Source organism: Leptonychotes weddellii, chromosome 7 (assembly GCF_054177405.1).
Source record: "Leptonychotes weddellii isolate Sample4059 chromosome 7, ASM5417740v2, whole genome shotgun sequence".
Taxonomy (NCBI): Eukaryota; Metazoa; Chordata; class Mammalia; order Carnivora; family Phocidae; genus Leptonychotes; species Leptonychotes weddellii.
The window spans coordinates 80,196,891-80,222,457 of record NC_138375.1 but is presented as its reverse complement, the minus strand read 5'-3'; the positions used below and the strand labels follow the sequence as shown (position 1 = coordinate 80,222,457).

General features: G+C 35.9%; 1 long non-coding RNA gene across 2 annotated transcripts in view; it reads left to right on the top strand.

The window, feature by feature from the left end:
- LOC115942729 (uncharacterized) overlaps positions 1 to 25,567 on the top strand; it is a 66,339-nt gene that overhangs the window by 25,162 nt on the left and 15,610 nt on the right. The window contains exons 5-7 of one of the 2 annotated variants that reach the window (XR_014147093.1): positions 16,567 to 16,642; positions 17,965 to 18,143; positions 22,035 to 24,487. This is a non-coding gene — a long non-coding RNA (uncharacterized LOC115942729). Of the gene's footprint in view, positions 1 to 16,566; positions 16,643 to 17,964; positions 18,144 to 22,034; positions 24,488 to 25,567 lie in introns of those variants that run through there. The other variant, XR_014147091.1, reaches the window with a different exon arrangement.

Sequence of the window (25,567 nt, the reverse complement as noted above, 5' to 3'; positions counted from 1 at the left end):
TCCATATTGGTCATGGAGCCTACTTAAAAAAAAAAGAGAGAGAGAGAGAACAGAATAGTTGTGTGTGACCAAATTGGCTTAGATCATTTTGCTAGAGAGTCCTGTTGATTTTTCTGCCTACTATAGCCAACCCTAACTTGATTCTATCCACTTCTCTTTATCACCACCATCAATCCAGTCCGGGCTACCTTCATCTCTCACCTGGGCCACTACAATAATCTTCCTACTCATTTATTCATATTCATTATCTACTGGTCCTCTTCTACTCCACTGTCAATATTAAAGTCAGAATGATCCTTTTAAAACACAAATCTATTCATGTAATTCTACCACCATCCCTGCCCTGGTTTAACATCTTTCAATGCCAGGTCTGGACTTACCAATCTTTCAAGTCTTGTCTTGCACTCTTCTCCCTCTTGCCCACTGTGATCCCATCTCATTGGTTTTTCTTCAATTACTAGAACTCTTCTTGTTCCTCCTCACCATAGAGGATTTGTATGTGGTCTTCCCTCTGCCTTGAAATCTCTTCCTTTTCTTTTTTGTCTAATTTAAGTCTACCCATCCTTCATATCTAGTGCATATATCGGTTCTGCAGCAAAACTTTTCCCAATCTCCCTAACCCTTATAGCATCATACACATCTCCTTTGTACACCAGTCACCTTGCAATTTTACATTTGTTTGTATAATTGTTTGATTAATGTTTGTGTTTATTTCTAGACCTTATGTTCTATAAGAACAGGTACCATATCCGCTTAAACTCATTCATGTATGCCCTGGAGCCTACCACAGTGCTGAGAATATAATACAAATTTGATAAGTATTTGATTAAAGACTGAATAAGTGATTAGCTAATTGAATGAATTCAGATAGTTATGAATGTTGCTTCAGAGCCAGACCACCTAGATTCAAATCTGACAGTTCCTAACTAGGCTTATGTTAGAAACAATTTTGCCTTAGATTTATCCTCTGTAAATTGGGAATAATAATTACTTTATAGTGTTTTGCAAGGATTAAATGAGTTAGTATACATTAAGGGCTTAAAGCCATTCCTTTCATGGTAAGTACTACATATGGTAGCTGCAATTATTATTATCATTAATATATTTAATCATTTTGTCCTGCTAGTCCCTTAGGCCACAGCCACTAGTTCCTTGGATAACTTCATTCTTTTTGTATAGATACCCAATTTCAGATGTCTATGTAAAAACAAGAAGCTATGTCAAAGACACAATTCAAAGGCAGAGTTTATAAATTTTTTTGCATTATCAAGTTTTAAATAAGGTGTGAGGAGAGTAATGTTAACTCCCATATCACAGGTGTTTATTTATTAATTTACTATTTATTAAAAAAAAGTATATTTACTATTTATAAAAAAAGACCAAGGAAGAAGAGTTTGAATTAAATGAGAACCTCAAAGAGTTCTATACCCTTTACTAGGGCACAGTTATAACACTTAAAAGAAATGAGCCCACAATCTTTTTCTGAGTTTTTGCATTGTTTACTTACTTCAAATAATGACAAGTTATTAACAGTATATATATATATGGATATGTTTGTGTGTGTGTGTGTGTAATATATAACACACACATACCACTGATCACTCTGGATTATGGACCTCCCATACTCTGAGGCACTGACTTTAAAATGTTAAAGCTGCAGGTCTGTAACTTTTAAACACCATATGTTTATAAACTATTGAAATGATATCTCTTTTTGACAGTGGAAGCATTTGCATGCTCAGTACAAAGGCAGCAATGGTTGGACCTTGGTTAGCTGCTGATGCTTTGTACAGAAGTTGTGAATGCTGGTCTTTTATTATATTCAGGGCCCTATCTACAAACCGGTCCATTGTAAGCTGCCATAAACCAAAGGGTCGATTTAGATAAGTGTTGCCAATGATGCATTCTGTTCTTTGTTTACTACCAACCATGAAAAAGAACACTTTGCACTTTCCAAAAAACTGAGATCACCTAGTCCTTACAGCTTAGGTTGTTTTAGTCTGGTAAGGAAAAAAAAAAAAAAAAAAAAACCAAAACTTTTTTCAACTTCAACTCATTGACAGTTCCTCCTGGCTTTTTGAGGAAATGCCTCTGAAAGAAAATAGATTAAATTTACATGGGACTAACAGCAGATCAGATACTATACTTTATAGTCTGTTGAAAACAGAACTAGCCTTCCTGGAAAAGAGGTCATTTATAGTTATAAGGAGCAGAAGAAAGGTTAGAGGGAAGATTACTAGCCTGAAAAAAACCAACCTCCATCCCTTTACCAGTTTGTTAGACCTTAAAATTCCACCATTAGAAATGTATTTGTTTGGTGTGCCTGGGTGGCTCAGTCGTTAAGCATCTGCCTTCAGCTCAGGTTGTGGTCCTGGGGCCCTGGGATTGCTCCATGAGAGGCCTGCTTCTCCCTCTCCCACTCCCCCTGCTTGTGTTCCCTCTCTCGCTGTGTCTCTCTCTGTCAAATAAGTAAAATCTTAAGAAAAAAAAAGAAATGTATTTATTTGTATTTTAAAAGATAATTCCTTGAAGCAGTCACCTGTGGAAAAAAGTGAATTCTCTATCAATTCCTTTTCCTGAAAGTGAATTTTGAAAGTACTAGGATCAAGAAGAAACTAGCTCCTGAAAGCTCTGATTTGACTGTAGGAGTGCTGTGGAGAGAAAAGGCTGGAAGAGCACAGACTACATTTGAAGAGAGACTAGAGGGAAATCTCTGGCCACAGAAAACAGTGATTTAAATGTGTGAAGACTATAAGGAGAAAGAGAAAAAGAAGTGGGCTTTTTTGTTTTCATTTGCTTCTCTGGGCATCTACAATAGAAAAAAAATATATGAGGGGCACCTGAGTAACTCAGTTGGTTAAGTGTCTGCCTTTGGCTCAGGTCATGATCCCAGGGTCCTGGGATGGAGCCCTGCATCAGGCTCCTTTCACAGCGGGAAGCCTGCTTCTCCCTCTCCCTCTGCAGCTCACCCCTGCTTGTGCGCTCTCTCTCTCTCTCTGACAAATAAATAAGTTTTTAAAAAAAGAAAAAAATATGTTACTAGATAATGAGAATGAAAGTAATGCTCAGATAAAATAGGAGGGTTATTCCACTGTCATGCCAAGAGTGTGAGAGCAACCTCACTTCCATAATATCCTGGTCATTTTTTTCTGACCATAATCATGCTAAATTTATTACCTCCTTATAGGGTGATTAGTATACACAGAGCCCCTTGAGAGTAATACAAAATTTTAAGTTTTCTGTCTTTAAGGAGCTATTCCACATGCCCTCTCTCCTAATAACATCAATTTACCTGTTAAGCTGACTATGATAGATTGAGAATCCCTCTATGAATAAGTGAGGAAACACAGGTCCCTTTGTCTTATAAAAAGGAACCAAGGAGCATGCAGAAAGTAAAGGCAGGATGAATGAATAAGAAAGGAGGGTGTACAGATTTATACGCTTAACTATTCTTATGTGCCAGATATTTGCTAATTGAACTATCACCTTGTGATGAGCAAAGGAATTTTGTGGCATGATAATTTGCTAGCGGGTATAGGGGAGATAGAAATGGTAGGAGCAGAGGCGCTGTACCCCGATTTACAACTCACCAGCAATGTACAAGAGTCATAGTATCTGATTTTGAAAACTTTCATGTATAGTGGTATCTGATTATGGTTTTAATTTGTATTTCCCTAAAAAATAATGATATTGCAACATTTTTCACCTGCTTATTGACCATTTAGATATCTACATTTTTAAAAAGATTTTATTTATTTATTTGAGAGAGAGTGCGCCAAGCAGTGGGGAGAGGCAGAGGGAGAGAGAGAAGCTGAGCAGGGAGCCCGACAATGTGTATGGGGGGAGGGGCTTGGGGCTCAATCCCAAGACCCTGGGATCATGACCTGAGCCTAAAGCAGATGCTTAACTGACTGAGCCACCCAGGTGCCCCTAGATATCTACATTTTTGAAGTGATTGTTCAAGTCTTGCATATTTTTCAAAACATTGAGTTGTCTTTCTTTTGCTGATTTTGGATATAAGTCCTTTGTCAGTAGTTGTTTTACATTTTTCTTCAACTCTGTGGATTGTTCTCGCATTTTATTAAAGGTGTCTTTTGATAAACAAAGGGTCTTCATTTTTTTCTTTTTTAAAGATTTTATTTATTTATTTGTGTGAGAGAGAATGAGAGGGGGGAGGGTCAGAGGGAGAAGCAGACTCCCTGCTGAGCAGGGAGCCCGATGTGGGACTCGATCCAGGGACTCCGGGATCATGACCTGAGCCGAAGGCAGTCGCTTAACCAACTGAGCCACCCAGGCGCCCCAAAGGGTCTTCATTTTAATGAAGTCTATTTTATCAGTCTCTTCCTCTATGGTTAGTGCTTTTTCTATTTAAGAAAACATTGCCTACCTTAAGGTCATGAAGCTATTCTCCTATATTTTCTTTTAGAAGTTTCTTTGTTTTACCCTTCACATTAGATTTTTATCCATTTTGAGTTAATTTTATATATAATGTGAGGAAGGGGTCAGGGTTCATATTTTTCATATAGGTCACCAATTGATCCAGAATCATTTATTCAAAAGATCATCCTTTCCACCACTGACTTGCACCTTTGTCATAAATCACATTTTTGCATAATTGCAAAGCACATAATTGCATATGGGTGATGACCTCCCCCAAATATTCTATTGAACCTGTTAATTATTTGAGTGAACAATACGATTGTTTGATTGAACAATTTTTTAACTGGTAAAAAAATTTTTTAAAATCCAAATAAATGAAGAAACTAAGTTTAAAAGGGCCCAAAAAAGCATATGGTGAAAAGTAGAAGTAAATGTACCTTCCACCCTGCTCACCAGTACCGCATTTCTTTCTCCACAAGCAGTCATGTCAGTGCCCAGATATACCAAACATATCTACTTAATTCCTAGAGTCCTGAAAAAAGGAATCCCTTTATCCCAAAGTCTACTCCCTGATTCTAATGTAATGACTTCTCTATGTGATTCTGATAGTAAGTTTCTAAGTGGGGGACACCTGGGTGGCTCAGTCAGTTAAGCATCTGCCTTTGGCTTAGGTCATGATCCCAGAGTCCTGGGATCAAGTCCCGCATCGGGCTCCTTGCTCAGTGGGGAGCCTGCTTCTCCCTCTGCTTGCCGCTCCCCCTGCTTGTGCTCTCTCTGACAAATAAATTTAAAATCTTTTAAAAAAAAAGTTTCTAGGTGGTTCTGATATTATATTCCAACATAATTTTAAAGTCCATTTTCCTTCACTCTTTTAAAAAGCATATAGCTGGAGTTTTGAAAGCCCCATTAGACAAGGGCTTTATTTTATTAGCAGGATTTAACTTATTTATATTTATTGTGATTATTTTTTTTTTAAGATTTTATTTATTTACTTGACAGAGAGAGAGCACAAGTAGGCACAGTGGTAGACAGAAGAAGAGGGAGAAGCAGGCTCCCCACTGAGCAGAGAGTCCAACATGGGGCTCCATCCCAGGACCCTGGGATCATGACCTGAGCCAAAGGCAGATGCTTAACTGACTGAGCCACCCAGGCACCCCTGTGATTATATTTCTTCCTGCCATTTTATTTTATATTATTTACTACCTTTTTTTTCTTTCTTATCTTCTGTGGAATTAATCAAGCTTGCATTCCCGTTTTATTTTTATTTATTTATTTTTTAAAATTTTATTATGTTATGTTAATCACCATACATTACATCATTAGTTTTTGATATAGTGTTCCATGATTCATTGTGCATTCTCATTTTAGCAGTTTAGAAATTATATATCTTCTTTTATTCTACTCCTAGATATTTAAATTTTAACCCCCATTATATATATATGCATATATATATATATATATATTTTTTTTTTCCCTCCTTAAGTCTAGAATTAAGGAGCATCTGTATCCTAGCCTTGATCAATTTCACATCTTTCTCCTTCAGTTTGTCCTACAACTTAAACAGGGCAGATCCAGTTTTTGTACAGCCTGTAGCTTATAAAATTTTGAGATTCCTCTTTAAAACAACTTGAAGTTCTAAAATTAAAAGTTGGATAAGAAAGTGAATGTTTAGGATGAGAAAAGAAATCAGAACAAATTATAAAATTTTAAGTTTTACAAATTTATAAATCTTCAACTTTTTTTTAGGTAATCTCTATATCCATTGTGAGGCTCAAATTCATGACCCCAAGATCAACATGCTCTATGAACTAAGCCAGCAAGACACCCCACAAATTTTTTTAAAGACTTTATTTATTTATTTTGAGAGAGAGAGAGAGAGTGGGATGCCCAAGTGGGGGAGGGGCAGAGGCAGAGGGAGAGAGAAACTCAAGCAAACTATGCTGAGCATGGAGCCTGAGGCTGGGCTCGATCTCACGACCCTGACTGAGATCATGACCTGAGCCGCAATCAAGAGTTGGACACTTAACAGACTGAGCCACCCAGGCACTCCTCAAATTTATAAATCTTAAATAAAGATAGTTCTATGAACATAACAGAATTCAGAAAAGTAATATAATAGTTTTATTAATTGCCTAGAATTTCTAGAGTACTTTTTCCCCTATATTTTCTTTCTTTATAATTTTGCATTTCTGATTATTGGAAGACTAATCCACAAATTATCTTCTAGCTATGTATATATCAAGCTTATTCCCCTACCACCACCTCCACCCCCATCTATATAACCTGTAGTGCTGGGTAGATGGGACATACTCACATCATGATACAACTCTAGGCTCTACAGTTTTCCTGGAGTCAGGACAGTGAGAAGGAAAATTCCTAAGACCCTTCCTACATGGGGGCATGCTAGTAAGAAAAGTTAACTTCACAAATTGACTATGAACTACCCAAATATATTCCCCTAAATACAAATCAAATAATTTCCTCAACTCAACTGTCCCCTTGCCAAATTGCCAAAGTATCCAGGACTATCCAATGTCACCTGTCTTGAGAAGTATAGCAGAGAATACAGAGAGAAAATAAAGTGGTCAATGATTATTTTAACAAATACAATATTTTAAATTTTCCAACTCTTTTATATTTTAAAGAAGTTTCTTAAAAACATAGGCATATATATATTAATACACACATATATACTTATGTATGCAGCAGGTATCATCATAACAACTGAGAAGAAATTTAAAAACTGGTTGCCTCTGGGGAAAGGGAAGATGGCAGGTGAAGGAAAAGGAGATTTTCCCTTTCACTGTCTACATTCTTGTAACTTTGTTTTTCTTTTCTTTATTTAGAGAGAGAGAGCACGTGAGCAGGGGGAGGGGCAGAGGGAGAGGGAGAGAGAGAATCTTAAGCAGACTCCATGCCCAGCACAGAGGCCGACAGAGGGCTGGATCTCATCACCCTGAGATCATGACCTGAGCTGAAATCAAGCATCAGACGCTTAACCGACTGAGCTACCCAGACACCACTTGTTTTTCTTTTCTATGTACATTTATTATTTATTCAACTTATGAAACAAAAAATAATAAGTCTGTCTTTTAAAATCCAGAAGGAAAACACAAACTATTAAACCATGTAGTGAACTCTCCTTATACCTGTTGCTGATACTGCTATGGTCTGAATGTTTGTTTCCCCCACAAATTCGTATATTGAAATCCTAGCTGCCCCCCCAATCTCCCCCCCGCAAATTAGGAGCTAGGTCTTTGGGGAGGTGCCTAGATCATGAGGGTGGAGTCCTCATGAATGAAATTGGTGTTCTTATAAAAGATGCCACGGGATTCCTTGCCCCTTCTACCTTGTGAGGGCACAGTGAGAAGGCATTGGCTCTGAATCAGGAAGAGAATCTTCACCAGAATGCAACCATCCTGGTGTCTCGATGTTGGACTCCTTAGCCCCTAGAACTGTAAGAAATTTCTGTTATTTATAGGACACTTAGTCTGTGGTACTTTGTTATAGCAGCCCAAACGAACTAAGATACTTTTTTTTTTTACTGTTATAGGCTCAAACGTTTAATGTTTTCTCTGTTTAAAATTACATTGCAGTACTTTTAAAATAGCTACCATTTATTTTATTTGGGAAGTGCTCCCTCCTGCTACCTTTTCTAAGAGTTTATATATGACCGGTGTTATTTCTTCTTTAAACGTTTGATAGGATTCACCAATGAAATTATCTAAGCCTAGAGCTTTCTTTGTGGGAGGGTTTTTCATAAAAAAAATTTAATTTCTTTAATTGAAGAGCTATTCAGATTTCCTTCTTCATTTTTTTTGTTATTAGAATAAGTTATATTTTAAAGATTTTGCCTATGTCATCTAAATTGTTATATTTGTTGGCAAAAAGATATTCATATATTTCCTTACTATCCATTTACTGTCTTTAAAATCTGTAGTGACACACCTTTTATTCTTGACACTGATAACTTGTGTTTTCTCTATTTTCTCTTGATCAGTCTAGCTAGATGTTTATCACTTTTGTTAATCCTTTCAAAGAGCTTTTTGGGTTTTTGTTTGCTGCTTTTCTGGAGTTTTTAACCAATTTATATTTAATGTAACTATTATTCTGGTGGTGTTTAATTTTATGATCTTCTTGCTTTCTGTTTGTCCCATCAGCTTTTTTTGTTCCTCTGTATCTACTTATTCACAAATTTTAGGCTAATTGAATATTAGTTCTTTAAGGCAGTAAGACAGCAGGTTTCTATCTAGTTTTTAGTCACATGGCCAAAAAACCCCACAGAAACAGGAAATTCACTTAGTGTCATTAACTCTATCAATTAATGTTTCCACTCCCTTCCAGCTTTTTACTGCTTTTGGTCATATTCCCATCCCTTGAGATAATTGTTTTTTTATATTTTCTCCATATGTATTATTGTTATCCCCAGTTTGCTTAATAGGAGATATTCTCCCTTTGCCAGGGGTAGAACCTAATTTTTAAAGCTCTTATCAACTCTGTTACAATGCCCTTCACTTATACAGTGTCTGATGAATCTAGGGGTTGAAATAATTCACTAGTAGATCTGTATTTCTTTAATGGATCACTGTTAGCCCTGAAATCTAACTACTGGAGGAATCATAAAAAGAAGTTTGCTCAATGATTTCTATGTGTGTGTGTGAAGTATTTAAAATGTTGGTAAGAAAATGAATAAACAATATCTTAAGTGTTTACCTTCGAATGGTTGGATTATAAGGTGATTTTTTTCTCCTTCAGGATCTTTAGAATTGTCCAAATTTCTATAACTGACTTAGTCTATAATTGGAATGAAGGATATTAATTCTTTTTGAATAAGGGAATAAGAGGACACTAATACCTGCTGATCACCTACCATGAGCTGGGTAGTGAACTAGGCACTCTTCCATTTTACACTTCTTTGATATTTTTTTAAACCATAAGAAAATATCTTCAAAACTAACTGTTAAGGTGTGCAGTTTAGAGGATTATTTCCTATCCTAATGATATCCTTTGGTGTCTTTTTCATTAGGAGTCTTTCTGTGTCCTCCTTAGGTTAAGATTAGTAGATGAGTTCTAGAAACTCATCAATATCTGGGATGTAGTAATAGTTGAGAAAAACCAATTCTCCTTCATTATAACCAGGCATAAATTTGACCTCTTGCAACCTTGGAAAGAGACAATTTCCCCTTTGTTTTCCTGATATTCTTGAGGTACCTTAACTGTGTAGGATTTTGTCCTTTCTTCTAAGGAACAATAACATTTTTATCCAGGCTCATTTAATTTACCAGTTTTAATTATTAATTCTCACTCTTTCAGAATGATTAAGTAAAAAGAGAATATTCTGTAGTAGAGCGAGACTGAGCAAAGTATAGTCTACAACAAGCACGGGATTGGAGGCCAAGCAAACTCTTCAGCCCTCATTTCCTAAGGACCAAAAGCAGCTTCTGTGTTCTTGCCCTAGGGCTTACCCTCAGTGCTTTCTAGGTAAAACTGCCTTGGCTTCCCTCTCCTAATCAGGGAAAAGGTGGTTGGATTGAGTCATATTTCACCTGAAGTATTTTGGCCCCTTATCTGAACCAGTCATTACATCTTGAGGCCTTTGTAACTAGGACTGCTATAATGATCTGACAGAAGACCTATTCCTTCAACATTACCAGTCATTAACTCTCCAAGACTAGATGTGACGTGCCACAGCCCTCAGACAGTTCATGCAGTAGGAGTCCCTTCTTGACAAATATAATCCCTTTTCACCTTTGTTCATGACAATTTTATTTCTTTCACAGTGTCAAACTACCAATTTTTCCAAGTCAGCACTCCCTAGTTGGACCAGGGATCCTTTTTCACTTAAAAGGGAGGTACTACTATTTTTCACTTTTGATTGTATCTTACTTTAATTGGTCTTTCTTAGAATAGTAATTTTGAGCATATATATACATATATATATATGTATATATATATATAGTAGCAAAGCTTGACTCTAACACCTATAAATGTTTTCTTGCTGCAGATTTTACAGTTTGAGGTAAAAAAAAGGCCTGTTTTAATCATAGGCACTACTTTATGTTCAGTATGTACAACAAAGACTTATTCCGCAGATGTGATGTCACAATGAATCTGGTGTTAGGGATATTTGCCTGAAAGCAAAAGAAAAGCAGGACACTTGGTATCTAGTCTTCAATTCTTAACTTTACTTAAGTAACTTTGCCTACCCAGGAAATTCTAAAATAATTTCTCTTGTAGAAATGGGATCATTGGTTCAAAATACCTCTATCCTTTTCCCTCCAGTGGTTAAACTTACACAAAACTATAAAACTGATACCACAATTGAGAAGAAGCATTTCTCTCTGAAGACTGTAATTTCCCCTGGAGAGTCTCATTAGCTAGAAGCAGATATAAGTATCTGAAACACAATGCAAAATTCTGAACATAAGTAAAATGGGACATGGTTCTTTATCAATTGACTTAAAAAGAAACTAGGCAAACGATACAGGGCTACACAGGAAAACTATGCTGATAGACCAAGAAAAATAGACAACAAAGAACATAATGGCCTCCTAGCAGCAGTCTGAGGTGACAGCCTGAAGAATGGTCAAGGAAAGGCATTCCAAGTTCAGGAACTGGCTGAATGGCATCAGGGAAAGTGGACTATGCCAGATCTGGAATAGGGCATGGAATCTTGCATTGGGCTCAGATTTCCTCCAGAGAAGCCTTCTCTGTGGTATAGAATAGCAAAGTTCAATGAGACAGTATTTATCAAGTGTTAGTTTAAGATGAAAAAGAAAGAAGAAAAACAAAGAAATATAGACAAGAGTAGTAACTTCAATATCTGATTTAAGAAAGAACTCTTGTGCCCTCTTGAAGAGAGACAGTCACACTGAATCAAACACAGTAAGATCATCTGCATAGTAAGAGTGCTAAATGGATGAGCTATGTGCAAAACTGAAAGAGATCAAGTGCTGAGGTCTGAGTGATGGGTGGTCCCTAGACTGGTAAGGCTAGGATGAGAAAGACAATCTCCTGTGGGAGAAGAAGAAGAATCATTGGGGTACCTGAGTGGTTCAGTCCGTTGGGCGTCTACCTTCAGCTCAGGTCATGATCCCAGAGTCCTGGGATTGATTCCTTCAGCAGGCTCCCTGCTCAGTGGGGAGCCTGCTTCTCCCTCTGTCTGGTGCCCCCCTGCTTATGTACTCTCTCTCTCTCTCTGACAGATAAATAATAAAATCTTAAAAAAAAAAAAAGAATAAGGACTGTTGGACAAAGGGGAGTAAACTCATGAATAACATTTAAAAATGATCTTTAGGTAACTTTCAGCTTTTCAGTTATAGAGCAAACCCACATTTTGAGGCTGCAATTACTCTTCTTCTCTTAGAAGTATAGTTAGATGGGCACTACTTCCCCAATGTATATAATTTTTAAAAATAATGGCCTGGATTATAAACAAGAAAGCTAGTTATTACCATGTAACAATTTTATGTAATGGGGTATAACTGCTTTCTAATTGTTCCATGTTCTCTCATTTTTTTATTTCTTTATCTCTTAATTAGATTTTGACTACCTCAAGGGCCCGATAAATACCATGCACTGCTTAAAAGCTTAAACTCTGAAGGTTGAAGGTTGATAGAGCTAGTGAGATTCCTAGCCCTTGAGAAAATGATGAACCTCTCTAGGCTTCAGTTTCTTCCTGTGTAAAATGGGAATAATAAGAATACCTTCCTCATAGGGTTGTACTAAGGAATAACTAAAGTGAATGAAAGAACATAAATAAAATGTTTCCATTTTGTGACAAACAGTGCAGCATTTAAGTTTGCTAATGTTGAAATAAAACATGTCTACTGTCTTTTCTTCTGTCATATACCTTTAGCTCTGTGCTGGAAGGCATTCTATTTGTTTGTTATCACCTTTTGTGGAAAGTCCAGGACTGACAAGTCACTAAATTTGAGGTTATGTTTGGGATAGTATGACAGAAACTAAAGACTGGAAAACTCGATAATCCCTCAGGGCAGCTGAAACTGAGGCAAAATCAGGAGCCCATGTGACTACTCAACTGGGAGAGGCATGCCACAGGCAACAAGATGCAATGGAAGCAGTAAACAAGCGATGGTTTCTAAGGGACAGGAACTCCAAGTGAAAGCACCAAATTATTTATATATATATATATATTTAATTTCAACATATTCATAGAGAACATGAGCATGGTGAAGACAAGTTACTATGTTGAACAAATTAAAATATTTACATAAGCTGAAATAATTGCAAATGCAAAGCTAAGGAGAATTGCACTGGATTATAATTTGTAAAGAAACTACTAGACTCAGCCACTGCACTTCCTCACTATTCTCAGTGCTTCCAGAACCTCTGCACCTCCCTCCCTTCTGCCACTTCCTCCAAGCCAATCTGTATAAACAATGTAAAAGCAATGGCAGTTTTTAACTTTAACTGTGATTAGTAGAGCTGATTCATATAGTAAACTGAGAAGAGCCATTTAAGAAAAAAGAAAAGCATATTCTACAATTAAAGACACATATCATTCAGCTTATCTGTATATACGTATTTATATATAACATATATAAATATAGATATAATATACATAAATATAGTCACTAGGCAATCACCACAAAGTATTTAAGGTAAATTATACGCATTATCAAAATCTCTCATGTATCATATTTCTATTTAATGCATCCAAATGCCCTAATGATTACTGAATGGAAGCAAACTGGTAAGCTGCAAGTGATGTCTAGAAAATTGGTCACTGAGATTGTGTTAGAAACCTTCCAGGAATAGAAGCAAACAGAAAACAAGTAAGTATAATTGTTTCCATAGTTGTAGTCAATATTAAATTAAAATGTACCATACAGATTTTTTAACTGTTGATTTAAAATTTCTTGGTTTTAAATGTGAAGAATGGCTCCTCTAAAGTATTCCTAAAATAAAACAGAATACTTAATAAATAACTGTGATAGAGCTCTGTGTTTTATTACCTTATTTTATTTGTCTGGGTCATAAATGAAGGATTTCAATCTTTCATTTGGCATCTTCAGAAGTACTGAATTTATACACATAAAAAAAGTTACATTTATCTTTTCTTATGTGACTTCAGAAAGTAAACAAACTGGTGGTTTTATTAAGCATTTATTAACCTTATAACCATGCCTCAGACTTAAAGTTAAATATATTGCTGTGTGTCCTGAAAAATATTTCTTCAGTGGGGAGGAAATACACTATTTCTTGAAAGACAGAAGAAACACAGAACTAAGAAAAATGCATGTTCAGGGGCGCCTGGGTGGCTCAGTCGTTAAGCGTCTGCCTTCGGCTCGGGTCATGATCCCAGGGTCCTGGGATCGAGCCCCACGTCGGGCTCCCTGCTTGGCAGGGAGCCTGCTTCTCCCTCTCCCTCTGCTGCTGCTCCCCTACTTGTGCTCTCTGTCAAATAAATAAATAAAATCCTTTAAAAAAAGAAGAAAGAAAAATACATGTTCACTTGCCATAAAGCTTAAGCAGCAGTTTCTATTTAGAGAGAGAAGAAAAATAAAACATTTTTCTTTCCCAGAGCTTTTAAAAAATTAGTTACTTGGGCCTAACAATGAGAAGCACAACCAAAAATAGCAGAGATTTGGTTGCTTGATGTTGTTGCTATGAGACTGAATTCAACTCAGCATGTGTGAGACCTTGCTCTGGCCCCTCGGCTCTACTGTACTTCAAGGCACATGGAAGTATGCAGTGTAGACAGTTCTGGTGCCCTGTGATTGAGGACTACAATGCCAGGATACAGAGATTGCCCATAATTTGGTAAGCAGTAAAGAACAACTAGAGATTAAGAGGTAAGGAGTGGAGGAAGGTTATAGTTAAAAACAAATTCTTAAGGAAAGAACTCAGTAATTTACCTAATGTAAAGATCTGATAACTAAAAAAATTTGAAATGAAGATTTCAAAAGACAGACTCTAACTCAGGCATGGACTAATAATCACATAATGTATAACTGGACTTTAAAAATGGGATCCTAACAGATATGTCAGAGATTCTTTAGGTGCAAGTAAAATCTTATGTAGCAGTGAGTGCGGGTGGTGGTAAGTCTGATCAATGGTTTTCAAACATTTTTTAACAGTGAGTACTTAAATTTAAAAATAAAAAAGAAGCAACCATTTACATTTCATTTAGACCAATGAATGCAGAACTGCTCTGGTTGACGTGGGGATGGGCATGGGAGAGAGGGGCACTCAACACATCTCAGTATGGGCCTGAGGCTTCTCTGCACAATTTCAGGGCACTACCCAACGAAAGTAAAGAGGACCAGACGACTTCTCCAGGTCCTCTACATCCCTTGATCAATGATAAAACAGCCCGGCCTTTATAAAGATGCATCCTTAGATTTTTGCAAATCTCCAAATTAATACCACTAAAGTATATACTTATCCCTACCTTCCCCAATATGGCATAATATAATCAGAGTAACCACACATGCACTGCATAAAAAACTACAAAAACATTCTGAAATGACAGGCTGGGTAATTCCCAGGCTCACTTGTTACCGATATGACTTGTTCCCACACATCAACCTTGCAAAATAATCTAACTGTTCAGATAGAGCCTTTTGCATCATCTTTTATATAATACCATTTTTTGGTTTAATGTTGGATTTAGTATGTCAGTCCAAAGTGTACGTAAGCATAACAGAAACTAAATACAACCCACAATCTCATTCTCAACGTTAGAAATTATTGTGGTAATATAGTAAATGATTTTGTGAAGTTCATGTTTCAATTCTATATATAGTCTTAAGGCATGATGAAATTCTTGAATCAATGAAATATCAGAATTGAGGAAATTAAGGATGTCCATGATAAAAATGCACAGAGATAAATAAGCATAAATAAAGACTTTCTCTAAGGAATTCAAAATGCTTCACAGATGATTCTTTGTCATTCATGTTAATGAAGGGCAGATGATCTTCATTTTAGTTAATGGCTTTAATTTTCTACCCTGCCAAATTTTTTACTGACCCTACTGCTAAATAATTTAAGCCTAACATCCTCTTTCTCCCTTTACATCATCCTTTAAAGGGAGAGCTAATGAATAATAAAAACACAAAATTGGACAACAGATCTAGAAAGGACAAAAAAGAAATTCTGAATGGTTCATAACTTGTATAATAAATAGGTGACTACCCTATTTAATCTTGTAATTCTCTTGTGAGCTAGAATGGGAAGATGCAATTTGCTAATAAGGAAACAGGCAAAGAGAATATATTCACTATGCTAATTCCAAATGATTTATCCAATGTCACCCTGAGCTAAGGTTCAGCATAGAATTGAGTGATTATTGAGATAATCTAAATAGGGCATTGGATTACTAAAGAAGCACATGGATCTCCTTCTCAGAAAATATAAAAATAAGATTGGTACTCATGTTGGCTTTGGATATAAATAATTTTGTCAAAAGACACAATTATTAACTCTGGGGAAAATAACTCCTTTTCAAATAACATTAGGTATTTCAATTCAAATGAAAAATTTTTATTGTTTTTCCTAGTAGTCTTAGGACACTGGGTTGTGCTGGATAGGTGCTGAAGGGCAGCAACACACACATTTTACCTTCAAGGGACTTTAAATCTAGGAGAGGTTATAAAATATATCTCAATAGTTATAAAACGCTCACAGCAATGTTAGTGCTACAGAAAGAGGAGAGAGTGATTATATGTAGCTTGATGCCCGATAAAAGGGAGGGTAGTAGGTAGGGGTAGAGATAAAACTAGCCTGGGCAAAAATTGGTAACTACTGAAGCTGTATAATGGGTGCATGAAGGTTCATTACAGTATTTTGTCCATTTAATTTTTTTCATAATAAAAAGTCTCTTAAATAAAAAAGCCTTCATGAATGAAGTGGCATTTAAGATAGACCTTGACAAAGGGCACTATTTTGATAAACCAAGAAGTGAGGGTAGAAACAGCAAGATCCTGACATGTAGTTGAAAAGCCTGGGACTATTTAGATTCAAAACTGTACTACTTAGAACATAAAGTAGTGTGATACAACTAAAGTAGTGTGATACAACTAAATGTGATACAACTAAAAATTATTTGTACTATTACTGTTTTGATGACTGAATATTAAATTGTGATGATTAAAATTATTACTGCAGTTAATAGCCATTGGTGACTTGAGCATGATTTGATTAAATCTCTGATTACAGGGGAAAGAGAAAGACTGGAATGAAGCAGATCTGAGTCCAAATTCCAATTAGGAGGACAGTACAAAGTTCAGAAGAGGTAATCTAGAAAAGAGTGGTGACACTAGACATGGAAAAGAAAGACTAGGGAACAGGGAGAATACTGGAACAATTGCTTGAAGTGTGAGGAGAGAGAAAGAGGACAGAGAAAGTCAAAGATAAATTCAAGATTTTGTTTCCAGTCTGGGCACACAGAAGCAGGGGTGGTAGGATCTAGATTAGTGAAGAAGGCAAAGTAGGTTTTGGCTATGACAGTCAAGAAGGAGAGTGTCTACGTAGAGGTGACCAAAAGACAGTAAAGTATTGTCGCTCTATAAAAGAGAGGAATGGGAAAAGAAAGCAACTTGGGACTTACTCATATGGAACTAATCAGTGAAGCGCAAAATTGCCGAGCAGGTGGGTGAGTAAAAAGAAAAAAGATAAGAGGGCTGAGAACAAAAACTTGGGGGGTTAAGGGCTTGGTTTGGGGTGAGACAAGAAAAACAGTGAAAGACAGAAGAGAAAATGGATAGAAATAATACTGCTAACATCTTGTATTTACTCAATATTGGCTAACAATAAACAATGCCAAATTTAAGTGGTTTCAAACAATACAATTTTTTCTCTCACTCAAGCAAGAGCCCAACATGGATTCCTGCTTAGGCAGCTCTTCTATCAGCAGCAGTGAAGGGATTCAGAGTCCTCCAAGTCCTTTAAGTCTATACTGTTCAGTCAAAGGATGGAAAAAGCAAATGGAAAATCATGGGAGAGAGGTTTTATGGGTCAGCCCTGGAAGTGATGTGTATCACTACTGCTCACGTATCAAAATTCAGTCCTCCTGCTGCACCAAAATGTAAGGTCTAACTAGTCAGAATCTGTCACACCTTATGTTTGTATCACACAATTTTTAGAGGACTTTCTTATACTTTACTATATAGTACAGTTTCATGGAAGGCAATAAAGCACAGTGGTTGAAAGCATGAGCTCTAGAGTTAAAAATCACTTGGATTTGTTTCTTGGCTTCAGGGTGTGAAGCACAGGTGTCACCTAGGATAAATTAAATCACCTCCCTGAGCCTCATCTGTAAAATGGTGATAATAACAAAAGCCAACCACAGGACTGTTAGCAAGATTAAGTGAGTTTAAATGTAAAGTGTTTAAATAGTGCCTGGCATGTGTCTGGCATGTAGTAAGTACTCAGTGAGGATTAGCCATTATGATCATATTAGAACTATCATATTAGGACTGTAGCAATTTAGTGACAGAGCAGGCATTAAATAACGTGAAATGTAGACAGACAGCAGCAGAGGCCAGAGGAGGAAAAAGCCATCGATTTGTCCACTAAGCTATATGAATAATTACAGAAAATTCTGCTTTGTTACAGTTGCTTAGCACCAACCAACTAAGAGGTGAAAAAGGCAACATTCCCAAATCACAGCAAATTTCAGTTTATATGTTTAGAACTCCAAAATAAATGACCTCTGAGTAAATCAGATGGCACTGCAGTCAAGGTAAATCCTAGAAGGTTCGGATGGGGTCTTTTTCCAAAGCTCTCATATTGAGGTAAGTAATCCATGCCTTGGAGAAAGAGTGCTTATCAATTTGAGATTGACTTTCTCTCCTTCCCTCTCTCAGGGTAAAATCTTTTAGTAGGTCACAGCCAGAGGATCCGCACGAGCTCATTGCACCTGAGCAAGTACTCGACGGTACTTTATGTATATATAGTGTAAGCATGAATATTGCCCATGGGTATTTATTTTTGGAAGGTTCACTTCCTTTTCTCTCTTTTATTGCTTTGTCCTCATGCCTGTCAAATATCTTTTCACTTTGTCACTTTTGTGGTTTCTTGGTAAATGTCCAAATATCCTTTCTATAAAAAATCCTTTTTCATTCTTTTTGTTTAATGTTATGTTCATCACCATACATTACATCATTAGTTTTTGATGTAGTGTTCCATGATTCATTGTTTGCGTATAACATATAAAAAATCCTTTTAAAATTAAGCCTTTTGGGGGCACTTGGCGGCTCAGTTGGTTAAGTGTGTGACTCTTGGTTTCGGCTTAGGTCATGATCTTGGGGTCCTGAAATCAAGCCCCACAACGGGCTCCACTGTCAGCGCAGGGTCTGCTTGTCCATCTCCCTCTGCTCCTTCCCCCACTCATGCTTTCTCTCCCTCTCTCTATCTCTAAAATAAATAAATAAAACCTTTAAAAATAAAAAAAATAAAAATTAAATTAAACCTTTTGCTTTGACGTAATTGCAGACTGGCATGCAGTTGTAAGTAATAATACAAAGATCCAGGGTACACTTTACCCATCATTTCCCCCAGTGGTAACATAGTACTAGTACAGGATAATACAGCATCACAACCAGAATATTGACATTGATACAGTCGAGATACAGAACATTTCCATCAAAACAAGGATCCCTCTTTTGCCCTTTTATAACTGCCCTCATCTTCCACTCACTCCCACTCTTTCCTTGAACCCTAGTAACCACTAATCGGTTTTCCATTTTATAATTTTGTCATTTCAAGAATATTATGTAATAAATGAAATCATATAGTGTGTAGCCGTTTGTCATTTGCTTTTTTTTTTTTTCACTCAGCATAATTCTCTGATGATATTATTCCAGGGTGTTGTGTGTCTCAAGCCTTTTCTCCTTTTTATTGCTGAGTAGTATTCCATGGTATGGGTGTATTGGTTTGTTCTACCACAAACCTGATGAAGAATATCTGGGTTGCTTCCAGGTTTAAATATCCAGAAAACCGTATGCAAAAAATACATATCAACTATCCCTCCAACCTAATATCTAAGACAATGGATCCAAGAACAACCAAGTAGTCAATGGGGAAAGACTGAACTGGATAGATATTTTTTCCTAATGCATAAAGGTATAGAAAAAAAAAAACCAATATGAAACCTATGAAAATATTCTGTGATGTCAAACTCAAGTATTTCACTTTTATGATATGAATAGATACCTCAGTTTCAAAGAACATTTACCATGAGAAATTTTAGAGAGCTTTTCTCTGTATCCCCCAAAATCCAGAAAAATTTAGATTCTATGGATCAAGAACTAAAAGATGAGATAACAGACTTGGATGAAAGGGAGCTGGCTAAAAACCAAATGAAGTGAATTATAGACAGATCAGAAAGAAACAAAAAGAAAAGTCATCTGCAAAAGTGGAAACACTGTCATAAGTAATAAATTACAGATGTAGAAAAGTATTTTGGCAATTAGGATGATACACTTGGATAATTCTATTATAATAAAAAAAGAAAAAAATGAAATTTTGAAAGAGAAGATCATAGAAAGAGAATGCAGAAAACAGAGAGTTGACTAATGAAAGCAAAGTGAAACTTTAGACTGCGCAGAAGAAAGTTTCTAGTCTGAGGAAAGACTGGTCTATATAGACGGAACAGGCTCATCTGTAGGTGTCAAAATTAATGAAAAGACATCACTACTATTTAAATATACCTCCAGGACTGTAGGGAATTACAAGCAAAAGAAATGATCCTAGAGGCATTAGGGAAAAACAAAACAAAACAAAACAGTTCCTATCCTAGAATAAGAATTGAACTTGTCTTAGACAACTTATAACAAACAAAATAGCATCTCAATAAATAGAAGAAAATAGAGCAACATCTATAGTTCTAAGGGAAAACAAGATTGAGACTCAAGAATTTCAACCAAAACCAAATTTGTCATTTATGTTTGAAAGCAGCAGAAATAAGTCTCAGGTATGGAAGGCCTTAGAACATGCGCCATTCATCTATCCTTAAATAAACTGTGAAGACCTATTTCGGGTAAATGAGAAACAAAGCAAATAGAAAACTCAATGATGCATTACAAATTAATTAGTTATAAACAATTTAGACAATGAAATGTAGAATTAAATTAATAAAATGATTTTTTTGAATGATTTCAAAACAAGAGGCAAAGATCACTTTAAAATGACACAGTATAAAAATATTTAATGATAATCTGGATGTTGGATGCAGGGGGTACTAATTCTTTTGTACTACATATTTTGTTTTATTTTATTTGGTACATTAGTCATTAAAGAAACATGGATTTATTTATGTAATATGATGGTAATCTTTAGTAGAATGATAAAAACAGATATTACCAACATCACTAGGATAAGTAGTTAAATTTCAGTTTTCTTACAGCAAAACTAGAAATCAGTAGAATTATCAAAGAAGCATAAAACAAAAATGACACATTTTAAAATGCATGAAGATGTCAGCTATGACAATAACTATCAGTGGGTTAAAATTTTCAAATAAAATACATAAATATTGGGGCACCTGGCTGGCTCAGCATTAAGCATCTGCCTTTGGCTCAGGTCATGATACCAGGGTTCTGAGATCGAGTCCCACATCGGGCTCCCTGCTCAGCAGGAAGCCTGCTTCTCCCTCTCCCACTCCCTCTGCTTGTGTTCCCTCTCTCGCTGTGTCTCTCTCTGTCAAATAAATAAATAAAATCTTTAAAAAAATACATAAATATTCTCAGACTATGTCAAAATACAAAGTCACTTATGTGTTCTTTACAAAAAGACACATTGTCAAACAAAATAAGAATATTTTAAAGTATGATAGTTAAACGATTTCAAAGTAAAAAAAAAAATAAAAGGATAAAGGAGAAAAGCACATGTATATTATTGATGATGGTTAGAGTAGAACCCAAGGCAAGGAAAGAGCACTAAACAGGACAAAGATGATGATTATTTTATTTTTATAAAGGTAACTTTAAAACAGAGATAAGTGATTATGTATATAACATATCAAAATATATAAAACAAAATTATAAAAGTAATGGACATTAACAATTCTATTAGTATTTGATATGTTAAGTTGGTAAAACATTAGTAAGTTTATATAGTATCCCAACAGCATAATTTTTAAGGCCTAATTGTTAGATATAAATATTTTTAACTTGGTACCCCATGAATAGAGGATAAATTATCTTTCAAGAATCTAGAGCACTCTGGGGACACCTGGGTGGCCCAGTCGGCTAAGCGTCTGCCGTTGGCTCAGGTCACAATGCCAGGGTCCTGGCATTGAGTCCTGCATTGGGCTTCTTGCTCAGCAGGGAGCCTGCTTCTCCCTCTGCCTGCCACTGCCCCCGCTTGTGCTCTCTCTCTCTCTCAAATGAATAAATAAAATCTTAAAAAAAAAGAATCTAGAGTACTCTGTACAAATTGATCATAAATTAGACCACAGAGAAAACACTGACAATTTTAAAAAGTGAAAATTATATAGATCTTATTCTTTTGTTATAAAGCAATAAAATGTAAAATTAATATTCAAATACTTGAATATGTAACATATTATAATTATTGGATTAAAAGAATATCAAAAATATAAAACATTTTAAAATAAATATAAACATGCTGTTCTTTAAATTTTTCAATAGGTTTGAAGATTTTCTTTCTTTTTTTTTTTTTAGGTTTGAAGATTTTCATAGTAAAGTTTGGAAAACTACATACAATGTGAGAACAACATAAGTTTGAGTACTCTCTCATTCCATCTTCTTTGCTTTGAATGTGTAAAGGGAAGACTTTTGTGGAAGACTTTGGCATTTGCCATGATGAGAACTACTTTCATGGTGAATACCACCTGGAAGGAATTACGTGTTTTGAAATAGTTTGGAAGACCACTCCTATTGGAGCCTTGAAGATTTTTTTCTTTTAACTAATTTATGCTCACAAGGTATATGACCTTCACAAGCATGTGGGCATTCAAACCACTTACATATGTTAATACAGTCACCACAACAGAGTTATTCAGGTGCTTATTTGAACTCTGGTAGTATAATCCTCTTGTATGAGAGTGTGCTTTTGTGAGTTAGAAGTCAACATGAAAAAGGCTCATGTACATGATACTCTATGTGGAAAACCCAAAAAACTCTACCCCAAAATTGCTAGAATTCATACAGGAATTCAGCAAAGTGGCAGGATATAAAATCAAGGCACAGAAATCAGTTGCATTTCTATACACTAGCAATGAGACAAAAGAAAGAGAAATTAAGGAGTCAATCCCATTTACAATTGCACCAAAAACCATAAGATGCCTAGGAATAAACCTAACCAGAGAGGCAAAGGATCTGTACTCAGAAAACTATAGAATACTCATGAAAGAAAATGAGGAAAGTGCAAAGAAATGGAAAAACTTTCCATGCTCATGGATTGGAAGAACAAATATTGCTAAAATGTCTATGCTATCTAGAGCAATCTATACATTCAATGCAATCCCTATCAAAATACCATCAACTTTTTTCACAGACCTGGAACAAATAATCCTAAAATTTGTATGGAACCAGAAAAGACCCTGAATAGTCAGAGGAATGTTGAAAAAGAAAACCAAAGCTGGTGGCATCATAATGCTGGACTTCAAGCACTATTACAAAGCTGTCATCATCAAGACAGTATGGTACTGGCACAAAAACAGACACATAGATCAATGAACAGAACAGAGAACCCAGAAATAGACCCTCAACTCTATGGTCAACTAATCTTCAACCAGCAGGAAAGAATATCCAATGGAAAAAAGACAGTCTCTTCAACACATGGTGTTGGGAAAATTGGACAGCCACATGCAGAAGAATGAAACTGGACCATTTTCTTACACCATACACAAAAATAGACAAAATGGATGAAAGACCTAAATATGAGACAGGAATCCATCAAAATCCTAGAGGAAAACACAGGCAGCAACCTCTGTGACCTTAGCCACAGCAACTACTTGCTAGACATGTCTCCAAAGGCAAGGGAAACAAAAACAAAATGAACTATTTGAGACGCCATCAAAATAAAAAGCTTTTGCATAGCAAAGGAAACAGTTGACCAAACCAAAAGACAACTGACAAAATGGGAGAAGATATTTGCAAATGTCTTATCAGATAAAGGGCTAGTATCCAAAATCTATAAAGAACTTACCAAACTCAACACCCAAAAAACAAATAATCTAATCAAGACTTGTGGAGAAGATATGAACAGACATTTCTCAAAAAAGACATACAAATGGCCAACAGACACATGAAGAAATGCTCAACATCACTTGGCATCAGGGAAATTCAAATCAAAACCACAATGAGATACCACCTCACATCAGTCATAATAGCTAAAATTAACAAGTCGGGAAAAAACAGATGTTGGCAAGGATGTGGAGAAAGGGGAACCCTCTTACACTGTTGGTGGGAATGCAAGCTGGTGTAGCCACTCTGGAAAACAGTATGGAGGTTCCTCAAAAAGTTGAAAATAGAGCTACCCTACGACCCAGCAATTGCACTACTGGGTATTTACCCCAAAGATACAAATGTAGTGATCCGAAGGGGCACCTGCACCCCAATGTTTATAGCAGCAATGTCCACAATAGCCAAACTGCGGAAAGAGCCAAGATGTCCATCGACAGATGAATGGATAAAGAAGATGTGGTATATATACACAATGAAATATTATTCAACCATTAAAAAAAAAAGAAATCTTGCCATTTGCAATGACATGGATGGAACTAGAGGGTACTATGCTAAGTGAAATAAGTCAGTCAGAGAGAGACAATTATCATATGATTTTATTCATACGTGGAATTTAAGAAACAAAACTGAGGATCATAGAGGAAGGGAGGGAAAAATAAAACAAGATGAAATCAGAGAGGGAGACAAATCATAAGAAACTCCTAACCATAAGAAACAAACTGAGGGTTGCTGGAGGGGAGGGGATGGGAGAATGGGGAAACTGGGTGATGGACATTAAGGAGGGCACATGATGTAATGAGCACTGGGTATTACATAAGACTGATGAATCACTGAACTCTACCTCTGAAACTAACACACTATATGTTAATAGAACTTAAAATAAAAAAATAAAAACCCAAAAATAATAAAAAATAAAAATAAAAGGCTCATGCATTACTTTAGGTTGTACATTATTTGTCACTCAGCACATCATGGCAGACTACCCTGTAATGGAGGAGTGGAATTAAGTGGGAAGAAAAATACCAGAGTTTTGCTTTTTGATAGAATTAAAACTTTAAACCTTTAGAAATTCTACTTGGAAGAACATGTACCCTTTTGTGAGAATACAGGATTTAAATGCTATATTCAGAAGATGAGAACAACTTGACTTTTTTATTTTTATTTTTTTGACTTTTTAATTTTTAGATGTGAGAATAACTAATAAAACTACATCAGAATTTTAAGAGATGAGCACTGTCTCAATTCAAAACAGCACATTGTTACCACTAGTGATTCAGATAAACAGTTTTCAGTCGGATTTCTAGTCTCATACCCGTTCCTTGAGTTGGTCAGTGTTAAAATGCAATTCCCAAATATTTGGTAATTTCTGCCTTTTTCTCAAATGTCTGTAGCAGTTACCACTTTATTGTTTTGTTTTTCCTTCCTATTTCAACCAAACAACTCATTATGCAATTATAACATTTTTAAATAGTAATAAGGGAGAGTTCAAGAATATCTTTTGAGAGTCCAGAAATATGACCATCTTAAATCTTGTAACCAAAAATTATTTTTCAAAGAGTATATGATTTTAAAGATCTAATTTACAAGGCTCACTCAGAATTTACTAGGCTTTCACTAATAAAATCAAGATAATGAAAGGTAATCATAGACATGTTAAATTTCTCACTTTACAGTTTTTTTGTCTGTGTCATTTATCTAATTTCTAGATAAATGTCTAAATTCAATGGTTGAGAGTATAGACCTAATGAACCATATCCTTAGAAGTGTTTTCCATCTGGTGAAGTTCAATAAGCTGTTGAAGTATTACTGTTTCTAGGAATTAACATTTTTTACCCAAACAATTAAAGTAACTTGAGGGGCACCTGGGTTAGGTGTCCAACTCTTGATTTCAGCTCAGGTCATGATCTCAGGGTTGTAAGATCAAGCCCCATGTTGGGCTCTCACTGAGCATGGAGCCTGCTTAAGATTCTCTCTCTCCCTCTCTCTTTGCCCCTACCCCTGCTCAT